The following is a 15,650-nucleotide window of genomic DNA, read 5'->3' as shown; positions in this document are numbered from 1 at the left end:
TAAATTGCTTCCTATATCCAGCACGAGAGTGCCAAGTGATGGTTGCAAATGGAGGAACCATAAATTGCTCAGGAAAGTGCCATAATATAAAGCTATCCATGGGAGAATATGTATTAAATAGCCCAATGCTTTCCATTCCAATGAGTGGTGCTAATGTTGTACTAGGAGTACAATGGCTACAATCCTTGGGTAAAATAACTTTTAATTTTCAAGAACATTTCATGAAATTCTCTTCAAAAGGAAATGAAGTTGAATTAAGGGGTATCGTAGGGAAACCGAGAAAGATAATCAGCTCTAACGGAATGACAAAGCTTCTAAAGAAAGAATAAAGAGACATAATTGCACAATTATGTTCACTAGAGGTTCCCACATCGAAATCATCTATTTCTCCAGATCTCCAAAAAGTATTGGGGAATCATTCCAACTTATTTGAGACTCCCAAGGGCCTCCCACCTATTTGTTTTCATGATCATGCTATTAATTTGATTCCAGGAAGTGTTCCTAAAAACATCAGGCCTTGTAGATATCCCTATGTCCAAAAGAGTGAAATTGAATGTATGGTTGCTGAAAGGCTAGAGGTTGGTATAATTCAACCTAGTGAAATCTATTTCTCTTCTCCTGTAGTATTAGTTCATAAGAAGGATGGATCATAGCGCATGTGTCTAGATTATAGGGAGCTCAACAAGCTCAATATTAAAGATAAATTTTCCATTTCTGTCATTGATGAATTATTGGATGAATTTCATGGATCAATTTACTTCACCAAGTTAGATCTTTGTTCACGATATCATCAAATCAGAATAAAGATTAAAGACATTCCAAAAAGCAGCATTTAGAACTCATGAGGATCATTATGAATTTTTGGTCATGCCTTTTGGCCTTACTAATGCAACTTCTGAATTTCAAGGTTTGATGAATTTCATTTTCAAACCCTTCCTTAGAAAATTTGTGTTAGTACTTTTTGATGATATACTAATCTACAACAAGTCTTGGAAGGTGTTGTAATATTTTTTGGTTTTGATAAGATATAACGAAATAGTCAAAAAATAAAAAATACATTTTGAAAAAATTTTAAGTTAGGCTATGGACATAACAATAGTGAATAAAATGTGAGTGGAAAAATCTTGATGATGGTGGCCATATCAAAGAAAATATTAGGTTAGATGTCATAAAAAAAATCAATACAAAAAGACAATGTTGGGTTAGAAAGAAAAGAAAACAAATAAACTCTGAAAGTGAGAAAGTCTAAATTCCACTATTATATTTTCTACAAAATAATGGTTGTGTGCAGCTTGTCATAAATACCACAACCCATGACAGTCAAATTGTTTAATTGTGACTGCTTCGTGCTTTAAATTTGATGTTATAGTTAGAGAATAAAGATCTGGCCAAACTGTTTAATCTTGGCAAATCAGTAGTTAGGTAGAGAATAATAAGGTGCTCATCAGTTTAATCTGAGCCCTTGGATGTTATAAGGTTAGAATTAGATAGTTTACTTTTGTAAAATAAAAAGAAAATAAAAGGGTTTGTTGGCTTAAATGCACCCATTAAGTGAAGAAAAAATGGTAAGATAAGCAAAGGGTAAGTAGAGAAAGGTTGCAGAAGTTTGACTATTGATTAGACAAAATGTACATTTATCATGTTTCTATGCCCATTATGCAATTACACAAGGAAAATGAAGGTCTACTAGATCAATTAATTAACTTCCCATTCATCCCAATTGATCCATATATTCACTAATGTCCCTTTCCCACCTTCATACATTCATATTCCCCTGTTTTCCATAAAAAACCCCTTTTTCCTAAGGTCAAAACCCTTTTTGCCTAGGAAAAGTGAAAAACCCATGCTAAATCCCCTTTTACCCAAAAACACCACAAAAAGTTGTGTAGCCTAAGTATTGATATATATATATATATAGATATATATCTCTGTGTGTGTGTGAAGGAAATTAACTTATTAAAAGCATTATACTTAGTGTATTTCCCGTTTCTGCCTATATTTCCCCTTATCGCATATATTGTCCCTTTCTGCTCATATTTTCATATTAACACTAGCGTAATGTATTAAAACCCCTAAAAGTTTTTTTTCCCGTATATACTAACTCCTTTATTAAAATACCCTGAAACCCTTAGTTTTATTACAAAAACTATATATGTAATAAATATCGCATCGGCGGATCGCAAGCCCTTTCAATGTGCATCCACTCTCCCCACCGTTGTGATCTTCGATTGCAATGGGCTCAGACCTGACACAAAATATTTCATATTTCTTTCCCATATCGCATCTTCCCCTCATCACAAGTCCCGATTAAAGCAATAACCCTTTTCCATTGCGATATGCGATTGAAATGGGTACTCGGAACCGATCACGGTATTAACGATGATATATTTCTGTGTCGCGTCTGGCCCCTATCACATTCATTAGTGATGGGCCTTCCTTCACTATAATGTGATTGCGATATGCGGTAAAAATGGACCCGACAATATTTATCCACCTGTGTTCATATTTTTTCAAATCCTTCAAACCATGTTTTGCGAAGGATTTCTTTGTTAAATCATTTTTATGTTTAAATGAAGAATTAACCTTAACCTCCATTTAACTACTAAATCTCAGTTTTAACCCATAATAAAGCCATTGTCGCCATAATTGATTATTGAGCCTCTCTGTACTGCTCCTTCACTCCACCATCGTCTGATCTAAGGCATTTAAATCTAATGGCCCTTAGCAATTTCAGGTTGACTCTTTGTACGGGAATTACCCACCCGAAAAGTGGTATTCAAATGACCTCCCTTTGTTACGTGTCATGCTCAAGTTATTTCAGGTGATCCTTCCCAAAACTGCTCATGCTTTATAAGCGATGCGATGAAAGCCAAAACCACCTCCCACATAATGACAAAATAGCCATTGTTCACTTTGCACCATATTTTAAAAAGTAGACCGTTTTTCCGTTTAAACGCCAAAATCGCCATTTTTCTCTGTTTTGCCTATTTTTCACAATGAAGCCTCCATAAGCCTCTACGACGAATAAAACCATCATTTTACCTTCCGATACACTCTGGACTCCTTCTAATATCCCTTCAACCTCTATAGATCCATTGAATACCCTCTGTCACCTATGTTTTTCCTAACAAGTTTATGTGTTTTGTAGGTAAAGACTCCTATTCCAGGATTACAAAGGAAAAAGCCTACATACAATTGGAAGAAAAATACAAAGATCATATCAAATTACTTTACCATGTGACATAAAATCAAAACGGACTTACTACTGAAAAACACAATAAAAACCTAAAATGCACAGTAAAGGTAAAAATAAACAGTAAAGGTTACTCGGTAGGGTCAAATGATATTTGCAGAGTTTAAAGATTATCAGATGAAAGATCAGTTGAGGGAATCAAAGAGCACAAATGATTCAAACAATCTAGCAGCTTAAAGGGAAAAATATCAAACATCAAATCTAGCACAACCTGAATAAAAGGGACAGCAAGAAACAGTTCAATAGCTGCCCCTATCTTCTTGCATGAAGATCTTTACTTTCCTAGAATAAATCTCAATCAGTTTTAGGATATTTTTTAGTTTCATAATTGTATAAATAACTCTCTTCTTGAGTTGTTATATAGGTTTGAATTTCAAGATTCATTGTTCATTGCTTGCTAATTCTTGACTATTAATTCTACTTTGAACCTGGAAGCCACCTTTGAAGGAAGCTTTTCTAGACACTTGATGTACTCGGTCTTTTTGGAACCTTAATACAAAGCAAAGGATTTTGAATTTGGTTTTACACAATTTTTGTTATCCTGTAAGTTTTTCTAGTTAATAATCGTTATGTTTTTCTTCATATGCCTATGACTTATAGAGATATCTAGGTAGGAAGAATTGTGTCTCAATTTATTCCTATAAGCTCCTGAAGTGATCATCTATTAAGAGAATGGATTAATGTACTGTCTGTTTAGCTAATCCCCTCTAATCAATAAATCATCAACATCTTATGTAAGATTAAGTATACTGCCTTGAACCTTTGGAATGCAATTTAGAAGGTTTTCCTACTTATGATTCTTCTATTTTACAGTCTGGAAATTGTGATAATCATATTATTTTCTATCTTCTTGTCACCACTATTTTTGACCTATATCACTGTGTAAGGCTTTATAGTAGCCCTTTGCTAAAATATTAATATAGCCCAAAGGATTAATTACTTCAATTATACATCTATCTTCATTCGTTGGTCTTCCAAAACTAAAACTAAAAACCCCAAAACAATTATTTTATATGCTCTGGCATTGGTAGCTGACCTACTACTATCTCAAAGGTACAACATCAGTCTAGCGCCGTTACTGGGGATTCGAATTTCATTTAAGTTTCCCTTGTGACAACGATATTCATTCATTCCTTTTCCTTTAGAGGTGATTAAAATATTTAGAAAGGTTAAAATAATTCACCTAGTTTAGCCCCAAGAGTTAGCTCAATCGGTCAAATCAAGTGCCTCGCCAATGGGAGGTCACAGGGTTGAATCCCGAAAGCTCTTGGGGTTAGGTCAGTAAATAGGCCGAGGGATGTTGATGCCTTCGGGTGCCTCCACTCAGTGTTGAACAACCCTGGATGTAGCGGCTACCCATTGACCCAGGTATCCGTGAACCAAAAGTGAAAAAAAAAACTTCACCTAGTTGACTCCACACACCCAAGCTGGCCCCTTTTAAACATACCAGATCTCGTTCAAAAGTTGACATAGTTAGTCCTCTGTCAGATCCTGAAAGGCTCCTAACAAAAGCCAATTCTAAAAGGGGATAGCAACCATCTTCTTCTTCCTCTTAAGTCTTACAGTCTAAAGAATTAGAATCATTTGATCCCTATAGTAATATCCCATCTGATCCTGATTACTCCCATTTATCACCTAGGATTGTTGAACTTCTAAATAGAGGAGTTAATTTTAACTTGTTAACACCCAGGTTGTTCCCTTTGACTCCCAAGGGAATACGGTCGGGGTAACCACTAACCAATCTTTGGATTACAGCTTCTAGCCAAACTGTGATCAGAGAGGGCTCTCTCTTTAAGGTTTGTCTATGTTTTGAGAAGAATTTTAGGCTAGCTATGATGCTCAAGGTTTATTTTTGGACTTGGTTGGGTGATGACTTCAATCAAGATATATATGTGCTCACTAGTATGTTCTAGGCCATTGGGCATGGAGTCAGTGGTCCTTTAGTAGTTTGGTGTGCTGTGTTGATACGGTAGTGATGCCGCAGAGCTGGATAAGTGTCTGAGAAACAATGCTTTGAAATTGTGATTAAGTGTGATGTATACAGTTTATGAAAGGCAGTTAAGAATCTTTCAATAAACTGATATGAAAAGGAAGTGAGAATATTATTTAGAAGCAGTGAAGAATTTCTAGACAAAATTCACATTTATAGAATTAATGAAAAACATGAGCACTTAAGAATTCATGTCCATAGTTAATTCTGAGGAAAGCATTTACAACAATAAAAGATTGAGCACATGGTGTAACCAAACATATCCTGCACTATCCCTTTTCTCTATTGCTAGATTAGTGAAACATGAGCATGATTTAATAACATAAGAATACAAAACAAAGATTAAGGAAAACTTATTATTTCATCAGACAGCACAAGAATTCTGCAACAGCACGTATGTCATCAACAAGACATCAAAGTTTCAGGAAATCACTGAGCTGGTCCAGCCCTTTGTATTAGATGATCTGAAAGTCTACAATACATTTGCCTCAGAGTGAAAAATCACCAACCCCTTATGCGTTGCTAAGGGGCGTATATATACAAAATTTACATAAGAAAAATATCAAAGAAATGAGTTAATGGCTCATTAATGTTATGCCAACTCCTCGAGCCTTGTAGCTGAGAAATTTAATGCTGTAATAACTCTTCAGTGCTTTAGTTGTCCAAAATAGTCAGAAACTGTTGACTTGGTGGCTGTTGGAGTCGGTTGAGGGTACGCTGTTCAAAAATCTGCGTATCTTCTTATCCTTTGGGCTAGCTGTCGTCCTCCATGTTCTTAGTCACCTTTCAGTTGCCTTAAATGCTAACTTTTTCTACTGTTTGTCTTCTAGTGAATTAGAGCTGGCAATGACCGAGCAATTGGAGCTATCGTGGGAGAATTTGAAGCATTGCCTGCCACCAATCCTCCTTGGGCAACTGATGTCTACGAATTTTCACTAAAGTTTCATCGGCCTCTATATATCTGTAAAAATTTGGAGGAATTTCAAAAAGGTGCTTTACCTCATTTTCAATAAAAAACAAGCCTTCAAGTTTGTTGTATAAGCTTTGTCCTGTTGGAGGCCCTGTTTCATAAGAAGTACTGCCAGATGCAGTAATTTGATTTTCAATATAAGTTGCCATTTTGTTGGCATACTGCTCTTTGGAGATCAGTCTTCCTGCACTGCTTAGTAGGTTGGGTAGTCCTTTTGCTTGTAGTGCTGCCATATTGTGTTGGTATTCATCCACCTCAGCTTGTATTTCATAGCACTTCCTCTCCACAGTTTGAACATAATTCCTGAGAGTGAGTACCTTCCTAGCTGTGAGGACAGCCTCTATTCTGTTAACTATGCCAATGGCTGCCAGTTCCTCCTTTTCTTGCCTGTTCAAAATGTCTATCATTCTATTGGCCTGGTCAGGCCTGTTTCCTAGTGCTGTCTTGGCCCTTTGAATCTCTGTCTGTGCCTGGCCAATTAAATCCATCTGCTCATGTATGGTTTTGATTGACTTCCATTGCTTAGTGATGGATTGGTCAATTTTGGCCCATAGAATCCTTTTTATTTGAGCCATGGTGCTTTCCAGATTCAGCTCTTTCTCCAAGGCCTTTATCTTTTCCTTCAGGGCCTTTATTTCTCTGCCTTGTTCTGCCACAGTTATTTTTGATTTATCATACTTGGCATCTAATTCTGCCAATTTTTCCTTGGCCTGTTTTATTTCATTTGCCTGGAGCTCCATTTCTTTAATGGCCTTAGTCAATTTTTCCATGCTTGTGCTGGAATCTGGAGCTGTTGTTGTTGCTGCTGCTTCTGTTGTGGGGGCCACTGCTGCCTCTGTTGTTGTTGCAGTGGTTGAAGTAGTTGGAGGAGCTTGGGATGTAGATTCTCCCTGTTTATCTTGTAATGCCCCTTCAAGCTCTTTCTCCAAATCGAGGACCTTCTGGTTTAGTTGCATTATGAGGTCCAATTGCTCATCAGCCTGCTTTTCCTTTTGTAGCTTTGCTGTTTGAGGGTGCTCTGTGGGTAGCAGCTTTAACCTCTTCTTTAACGCATTGAGGTCATCCTCCTTTTTCTTCATAATTGCCCTTACACCCTTAGGATCCTTAGGATCATGTCCTAGGTCGATAATAATGTCCTCAAGTGATTTTATTCTGTTGTCTTTGGCTAGGGAGGACATTCTTTAAAAATCCAACTGAGTGTTGGTATTTTTTAGTGACTCTTTCAGCTCATGGGCCATGGTTTCCCTGTCTACCAAGGTTGCATAGACCATCTCTCCAGCCTGCTTGTGGAGTTCAATTTGGTCGATAGGATGGATGTCTTTGGCTAGGACCTCCACCCTTGTCTTCACATAATCTACCACTGATTTTGGATTGGGCACTGTAGGTTTGAAATGGTTGAGGAGCAATTTCTCCTCTTGAATGTCATATACAGACATTAGCCTTTCTTTCTGGGCTGGTGTAGCATTTAGAAATTGTTTGTAGACTTCCACCCTTAGCAAGTCATTCTGTGCCTTAATTTGCTTGAAAGAAGCCTTAGTACTGTTGGGCCTCTTGATCTGCTGAGAAGAGGAGGACACCTCCAAACCAAGTTGTAATCCTTGCTCCTGCTGAAAGGAGCTTGTACCTGTATGCCGGCTGCCCTCCCTGTCTTTCCTTGAATTGTCAAGGATTTCTTCAGTGATGTCTTCTACCTCTGGGGAGTGAGCCCTTGGCCTTTTGGTCTGGGGTTGTTGGGAGGATCCACTAGCAGGAGTGGACTCTTCTCTGTCTCTTTTTGTACCACTCTCCTCCTGTGCTGGGGTTTGCAAAATTGGAGTTGTTTGTGGCTCCATTTGTGGAGGGGGAGTCTGCTCTTGTTGTTGCTCCGTTTGCTGCTCCCGTTGCTGCTCACCTGAAGGGGCAGGCTTTTCTTTCATGGTTTCCTCTTTAGCACCCATTATTCCTTTCCCTTTGTCTGTACCTGGTGCTGCTGTCGAAGGTGCCTGGGTGGCTGGTGCAGTTCTTGAGGCCGAGGTCCCTTCTCCTGCTGAGTGCGGCCGTTTGAAGGGTACCTGCTGCACAGAATCTAGGTCAAGAGTCTTTTCCAGTTCCTTGACATTCTTTAACATTGTCTCTTCTTCAGTTAATTTTTCAATCAAAGTATCCTGCTGCCATTCTTGCTGGTTGGCATATTTTTCAATGTGTGGATATTTGCAATGCTTACAACCTAGTAGTCTGTACTTGACTCTTCTAGAAGTAATGAAGCCTTCAGGGTCATAAGGGACCCACCGGAAACTATGTGATAGCTTGTATTTGTCTTTGAGGATTAGGTCAGCATCTTCCCATCCTTCTTTTTTATTCATGATGAAGGGGCCCACCTGGTGCTTGAACTTGAGGTGGGCTTTATTTTTGGAGCTGTGAATGTGAGTGAGGTCAGAGTGAATTAACTGCCTATAATACTCCAAGGCAAATATCGTCATAGGTACATATTTTGGGAGCCTGTATGGACAGAGCTCACAGCCACAGACTCGGATGACTGTGTGATCCTCATATAGGTACCAATCACCTATTTTATAATTCTTGGAGAGCTGCAGGACTTTCTGTATTTCAATTGATATTCTGGGAGGAGGGGACCTCATCAATAAGCAAGATACAGGGTATACAAATTGGTCAATAAATTCACAATAGGAATAAGGTGAACTTTGGACTTTGTGATAGACAGATGTCCAGAAGATAACAGATCTTCTTTCCCCTTTATAATCCATCTTTTTGATGTAGCATGGAAAAACCTCTGACTGATAGTACATGAAAAGGTGGTAGATATAGGATGAGTACTTGAAGACACCCTCTCTGTCTACTTTGCACAGCTGATCATGAATCTTGTTAGCTATGAACTTGGCAAAGTTATATTTGTGGCCAGGGGGTTGGCCTGGGCTGTAAGCAGCTAGTAATACCAGCATTGTTTCATCCACATGCTCACTGGTTCTGTATCCCAACACATAAGCAATCATGTCTAGCAACAGTCTGCCTACCTCAGTAAAATAAACATCCAGATAGGGAGGTGGCCCTGTGGGCTGGCATTCAGGTCTCATAAATGTCCTGGTGACCTTTTGAATATCCTCACTGGTCATCTTGGCACCAGTGTATAGCAGATAATTCATGGAAAATGGGAACATCAGCTCAGTTTGATCAAAGTGGAGCATCTTATTGATGGATTCAGGATTAATGTGAAAGAAGATGCTCCCAGATGGAGACTTAATAGCTCTTTGCTGCACATCATAGTTTTCAGCACACAGGTGAATAATCTCAGGAAAAACATTGACAGAGGGGAGACAGTAGTATGGCAGATTTGACTCCCATATCCCATATGTATCCTGACCATTCAGGTGGTCATCTCTTAATTGCCTGAAGGTCTGCAAAAAGTCCCTGTTACCCACAAAGTCTTCAATGAGGTAGTCCCTGTCAGCAAGAGGCAAGGACTCCAGGTCTTTATTTGGTGCATTTAGAGGAGCAACACTGAGGGCTGAGGGTGCAGGAGCAGCCATTGTGCAATCTGATTTTGAACAAGGTGAGTGCAATGGTTTGCAAGGTTCCTCAGAGCTTAAGTGACAGGCTTGCTGTAGATAATGCTTGGAATTTTCTTCAAAGTGGGATAAGCAGGCTTGGCAGACTTGTCTCTGTTGTTTTTTGGTAAATTCACAGGGATTGTGAATTGGTCAGGATGATTGCAGAGGGTGTGCGGGCTTTAATTTGGTGACATGCAGACTTGAGCCTCCACCCGGCAAAAGGGAACAATGCCAGGAAACTCGGGGCTAAATATGTAAATTTCAAGCCGTGAATTATGGTTTGAATGTCAAATTCTAGGAGCTGGGGCAATGCAGGTTGATTTAATTGTAAATTCAATAGCGGAGAGTGTGCAATTTAGGATTAGACCGATGCTTATTGGAGAATTCGTTTAGAAATGGCATGCATAGGGGCGAAACAAGGAACTTGCGGTGAATACCTGGAAAAACAACACTGAATGTCTTTGGGCCGAGCAGGGGGAGCTCACTGCAGCTGGATTGACAAGTGATGGCAGCCGCGACTTTGAATTTGATGGCTCGGAGGCAATTTCGCGGTAAACAGGTTAGCAGTTGCCGCGTCCTTTTCGCTTGAAAATGACCACAAACGGCTAGTTTGGCTGATTTTAACGACAAATTTGGGCAAAAAGGGTCATTGGCGCTTTTTCTGCCAATGACGTCAGCATGACGTCATGGCGGGCCCGGGGTACGGAGGGTGACGTGGACGCTGAGCTGGAGGCCAGCGTGGACGGACACGGTGGCGGGCGGAGGACAGTGGCAGGGCGACGTGGAGGGCCACGGGGCGCCGTGGCGGGCGGAGGAGAGTGGCAGGGCGACGTGGAGGGCCACGGGGCGCCGGGGCGGGCAAAGGAGGCACGACATCACGATGACGTGTGGGTGACGTGGTGCCGCAGGGGTGGTATTAGGGAGGTGGTAAGCGGTCTCCCCGCACCACCTTTGGTGATAGGCGGTATCGGGGAGGGGGGCTCCGAACAACCCCAGCGCATGCCACGCGTCCTGGGTACGGCCCCTAATACCGCCGTCTCCCCGGACGTTAAAGGGAGGCAGGTCGGGATCCAAGATTGACCGCCCACCGTTAGATCTGGGGCGGCGGAAGATCAACGGCTGGCGGGAGTTTTAACCAGTCGCGCATGTTGGGGGGGACCCGCCCGTGTATTAAAATAATCATTTTAATATTTTGGGCGCGGGACTTTGGGTTTAAGGGTTTCAGTGGGTTTTTGAGTTTTTTGAATTAATCTGTCGGGGAATAAGGGTTGGGGTTAGGTTTGAGTGAAGGGAAAGGGGCTCTTTGATGAAATTATTTAGGAAAAGAGGGGGGATGATGGATTAAGGGGAGGTTATTACTCCAACCAGAGGCTAGAGTAATCCCACGACAGGGTTGACCATAGTCCCTAGTGGACTAATGTCTCCCTTTAACAAATTTATTTAGCTATAGTGCTAACAAGGGGGGATATTTATACATGTTTAGGGGTTTATACACCATTCTGTTACAACAGTAGGAAAAAGGGGAACATAGGGGATTTAGATAATAAGAAGTTAGGGGTTAATATGAAGGGGGGGAAGGGGGTGAGAGGGTGAAACACTAAGTTTATATGAAAACAACTTAGTTTAGAGAGTAGATCAAAATAAAAAGATTTTTAGACAAGAAATGTGGCTCTCAAAGAACCAAGAACCAACATAAAACCTTGAATTATTTCATGAAGGCAACTGGTGTGGGGATGTTAGTAATGAATGTGAAGGGGGGGAAACAGGAAGTTAGACATGCTCCTTTACTTTGCTGCAACATGATGTAGAAGAGAAGCTTCTCTATGCCTTGATGTTTCTTTCATGTTAGACCAGCAAGATTCAGTTGAAATGAATGACATTTCTGCAACCCCATCTACCTACCCATCTACTCGCCTAGCATTTTTTGTTTGTTCATGGAGGGTGCATTGAGGCTTGCAGACCCTTATGTGCCTTTTTTCTTTTGCTTTAGCTTTTTGTTTTGATTTTCTATCTAGAACTATCCTTATTGCTTCCAGGGTCCCAGATTAAACAGTTGGGAACCTTCTTTTTCTACCTAACTACTCTGTCTGCCAAGATTGAACTGTTTGGACAGACTTCTTTCTCTAATCTATAACAAAAAATTGAAACATGGTCTGACCCAGCTTAAGCTGTTGGATCACCCATTGGGAGATAGGGCAGCATCAACTAAACAGAAATGTGTATTTTCCATCAGAATATGAGATCTTTGCATCCCCAAAGTAGATCATATTGGCACTTCCCATGCCAATCATGAAAAATGAAACCTATTGGTATATGTAGCTAACAGTGGCTCCACTTGGGGATGGTTTTTCTTCTTGAAAGACCAAGAACAGCAGGTCAGAATGCCTTGGCCCTTGATCTGTTCCTACCAAAATTTGAAAATTCTCTCTTTGTACTTCAAAACTGGAGGCTATTACCTCTGTGGAATTTCTGGCATATAAAGCCCCCTTCTGCTTATTTGTAGTAGCTTTTCAAACTGAACTATTTATGTGTGAAAGAAAATATATATAGCTGATTATATACAGATGGGGAAACTCTGTTATATACATGGAAAATAGTTGAAATAGTGCTTCAACATCCTGCCGTTTACAAGACCTTCACCTAAATCAGTGCCATCCAAATTTTCCAAAAAATAGGTGTTATTTCCCTGTAGTGCTTGTATGATAAAAGGCCCTCTCCAAAGGGAGTCAAATTTGCCATGCTTACCCTTGTCTTCTCTTCTTGAATCCCACTTAAGCACTTTGTCCCCTATGAAGAAATCTTCAGCCTTAGTTCTTCTGTCAAAGGCTTTCTTCAGCTTTTCTTGTAGGATTTGAACTCTGCTATACACTTGATCTCTGGTTTGCTGCAGACATATTATCTGATTGACCCTTCTCTGCATGTCATTTGGCTCAGCTTGACTTTCTTGGAGTAATTTCATGACCGGTACCCCTAGTGATGAAGGAAATTTGGCTTCTAATCCATAAACTAACTCATATGGGCTGACCCCAATGGACCTCTTGGTTGTTAGTCTATCTGCCCATAAGGCATTCACAAGCTTCTTATGCCAATTCTTCTTATTTTCTTACAACACTTTCTTTATGATGTTCACAAGGGTTTTATTTGATGATTCAGCTAGGCCATTTCCTTGGGGATAGTAAGCAGTAGAATGGCCCAAGGTAATGTGAAATTTGTGGCAGAAATTGACCATCTTCTTGCACCTGAAAGCACCAGCATTGTCTGTTATTATCTTGTTGGGGCAGTGGAATCTAGACAATATATTATTCTCCAAAAACTGAACGATTGTTGAATCATTTTCATGTCTACATGGGATGGCCTCAATCCATTTGGTGAAGTAGTCTGTGGCTGTGAGGATCCATCTATGTTGGCCTGAAGATGAGGGATGAATTTCCCCAATGAAATCCAAGACCCATTGTTGAAACGGTCTCTCTGTTGCAATATGCCTTAAAGGAAGTGGCAGTAACTTTCTCTTCCCCTCAAACACTTTGCATTTATGACATGAGGTGGAAAACCTTTTAATATCAGAGAACAAGGTGGGCCAATAGTAACCAGCCCTCAGTATTTTATCCAAAGTGGACTTCCAATACAAGTGTCCACCACAATCACCTGCATGAAACTCTTCCATGATTTTGTTAGTCTCACTCTCAATTAAGCAGTTTAACAATATACCCTCATGGTTTTTCCAAAGTAAATTGCCACTCATGACACAAAATTTTGAAGCTTTCATTTTTAGGAACCTACATTTAGTTCTGGACAATCCTGGGGGAGCACACAGTTTTTGTAACACATAACATATATCAGAATACCAAGGGGATTGTTCAAAGGCTAAGTTGATCTTTGGAGTCGCCAGTTCCGGTTCACTGTCCAGTTGGTTAATGTCTAAGGCTTGAAAGTTTGATTCTGTCATTAGTCTAGCCAAACCTTGCCCTTTTATCAGTTTTGTAGGTTTTATTTCAATATCAAATTCTAAAATTTTGGCAATCCACTTTCCTCTTCTGCCCTCTAAATTCTCTTGAGTAAGTATGTCTTTCACAATGGGACTTGGTACATAAGCTATAACATCGGAATATAGGATGTAAATCCTAAAGTCTTTGATGGCTTTGACCAAAGCATAAGCTTGTTTCTCCATGATTTGATATTTCAGAGGTGCATCTCTAAGAGCTCTACTAAAGAAAGCAATGGGTTTCTCATTTCCTTGGTCATCTTTCTGTAATAAGACAACAGCAATAGTATGCTGGGAGGCAAAAGAGAAAATAATGAATTCTCTATCAAATTGAGGGTTTGTTAAGACTGGTGTTTGGGTAAGGGCCAACTTTATGCCTTCAAAAGCTTGATTTGATTCTACCATCCATTTCACTTTTGAATCCTTCTTTAGCATGTTATTCAGTAATCTGATCAATTCTGCTAAGTTAGGGATAAACCTCCTTAAAAAGTTAATCTTTCCCAAGAAGGCTTGCAATTCTTTGATGTTTCTAGGGTGGGGCATTTGTAAGATAGATTGTATCCTGTCTGGGTCAATTCTAATGCCATCCTTTGAAATGATATGCCCTAGCAGCTTACCTTCTTCTAAACCAAACAGGGATTTCTTGGGATTTAAATAAATTCCATACTTCCTACAGGTTATGAATATTTGCCTTAGATGTTTCAAATGTTCTTGGTCAGATTTTGAGAAAGGTGTGAGATCATCTAAATAAATGACAAGGAAGTCATGAATCTCTTTGGCAAAAGCAATATACATTGCTCTTTGAAATGTAGCCCCTGCATTCTTCAATCCAAAAGGCATTTTCACATATTTGAAGGTTCCCCATGGGGTTGTAAATGCTGTTTTGTCCTGATCATCAGGGTGAACTAGGATCTGGTTGAAACCTGAGAAACCATCAAGTAAAGAAATTCTTGAGGCCCCCACTACTCTTTGCAAGATGTGATCCATCTTGGGTAAGGGGTAATTATCTTTCAGGGGCACTTGATTCAAGTTCCTTAGATCAACACAAAGCCTTATTTCACCAGTTTTCTTTCTGGTAGGAACCAAGTTTGAAACCCAATCAGAAAATCTGATTGGTGCTATGATGCCAGCTTTAAACATTTTTTGTACCTCTTGCTCCATTGCTGGGAGAAGCATAGGATTGATTCTCCTCAATTTTTGCTTAAAGGGTTTTTGATTTGGCTTTAGAGGGATAGTGTGTTGAATAACAGAGGTGTCATAGGATTTTAAATCCTCATAACTCCATGCAAAGACATCTTGGAATTATTTAAAGAGGTCAATGTATTTAGGCTTCTGATCAGGTGGTAAAGATGTAGAAAATTTAATTATGTTGGGTTGTTCTGCAGTTCCAATGTTACACTCTTCTATGGTAGTATTGAGGGGCTGCAATTTTGGCTTCCTGAGAATATCATTTGAGTCGAAAATGTTTTCCAAGGGAGTAAGGTCTGTTGGGAGGAAGTTGTCTTTCAGTTGAGTAATTTCAGTTTCATTATCAGCTATCTCCTCACAACTCATTTGTTTAAGTTCTTTTAGATTTCTTTGTTGAAAATGGTTGGATGCAACATTTGGTTTGCTGTTTTGGGCGAAATACTTGTTTGGTGCTGTTCACCTAGTGTTTGTGAATGACTTGCAGCCTCCATATCAATGTTTAGCCCTGAAAATTCTTGTTGCAAAGTCAAAAATTGATTTATATGGGTATCATCCTCAAACACCTGCCAGTCCTTGACATTGTTTGGGACAGAAGGTCTGTGTTTTACCTCAGCTGTAAAGCAATGCTGGGGTTCAAAAGGAAGTTTACAAGTGCTTGCAAATGTAGCCAAGCTATGAGCATGCAGGTTATGGGTTCTAGGAATTTTGGTAATTTGAAATTC

The sequence above is a fragment of the Pinus tabuliformis genome, chromosome 5_1, assembly GCF_031772625.1.
Source record: "Pinus tabuliformis cultivar Carrire ecotype Pingquan chromosome 5_1, CPIR1, whole genome shotgun sequence".
In the NCBI taxonomy this organism is placed as follows: Eukaryota; Viridiplantae; Streptophyta; class Pinopsida; order Pinales; family Pinaceae; genus Pinus; species Pinus tabuliformis.
Note: the sequence above shows the minus strand (reverse complement) of the source record.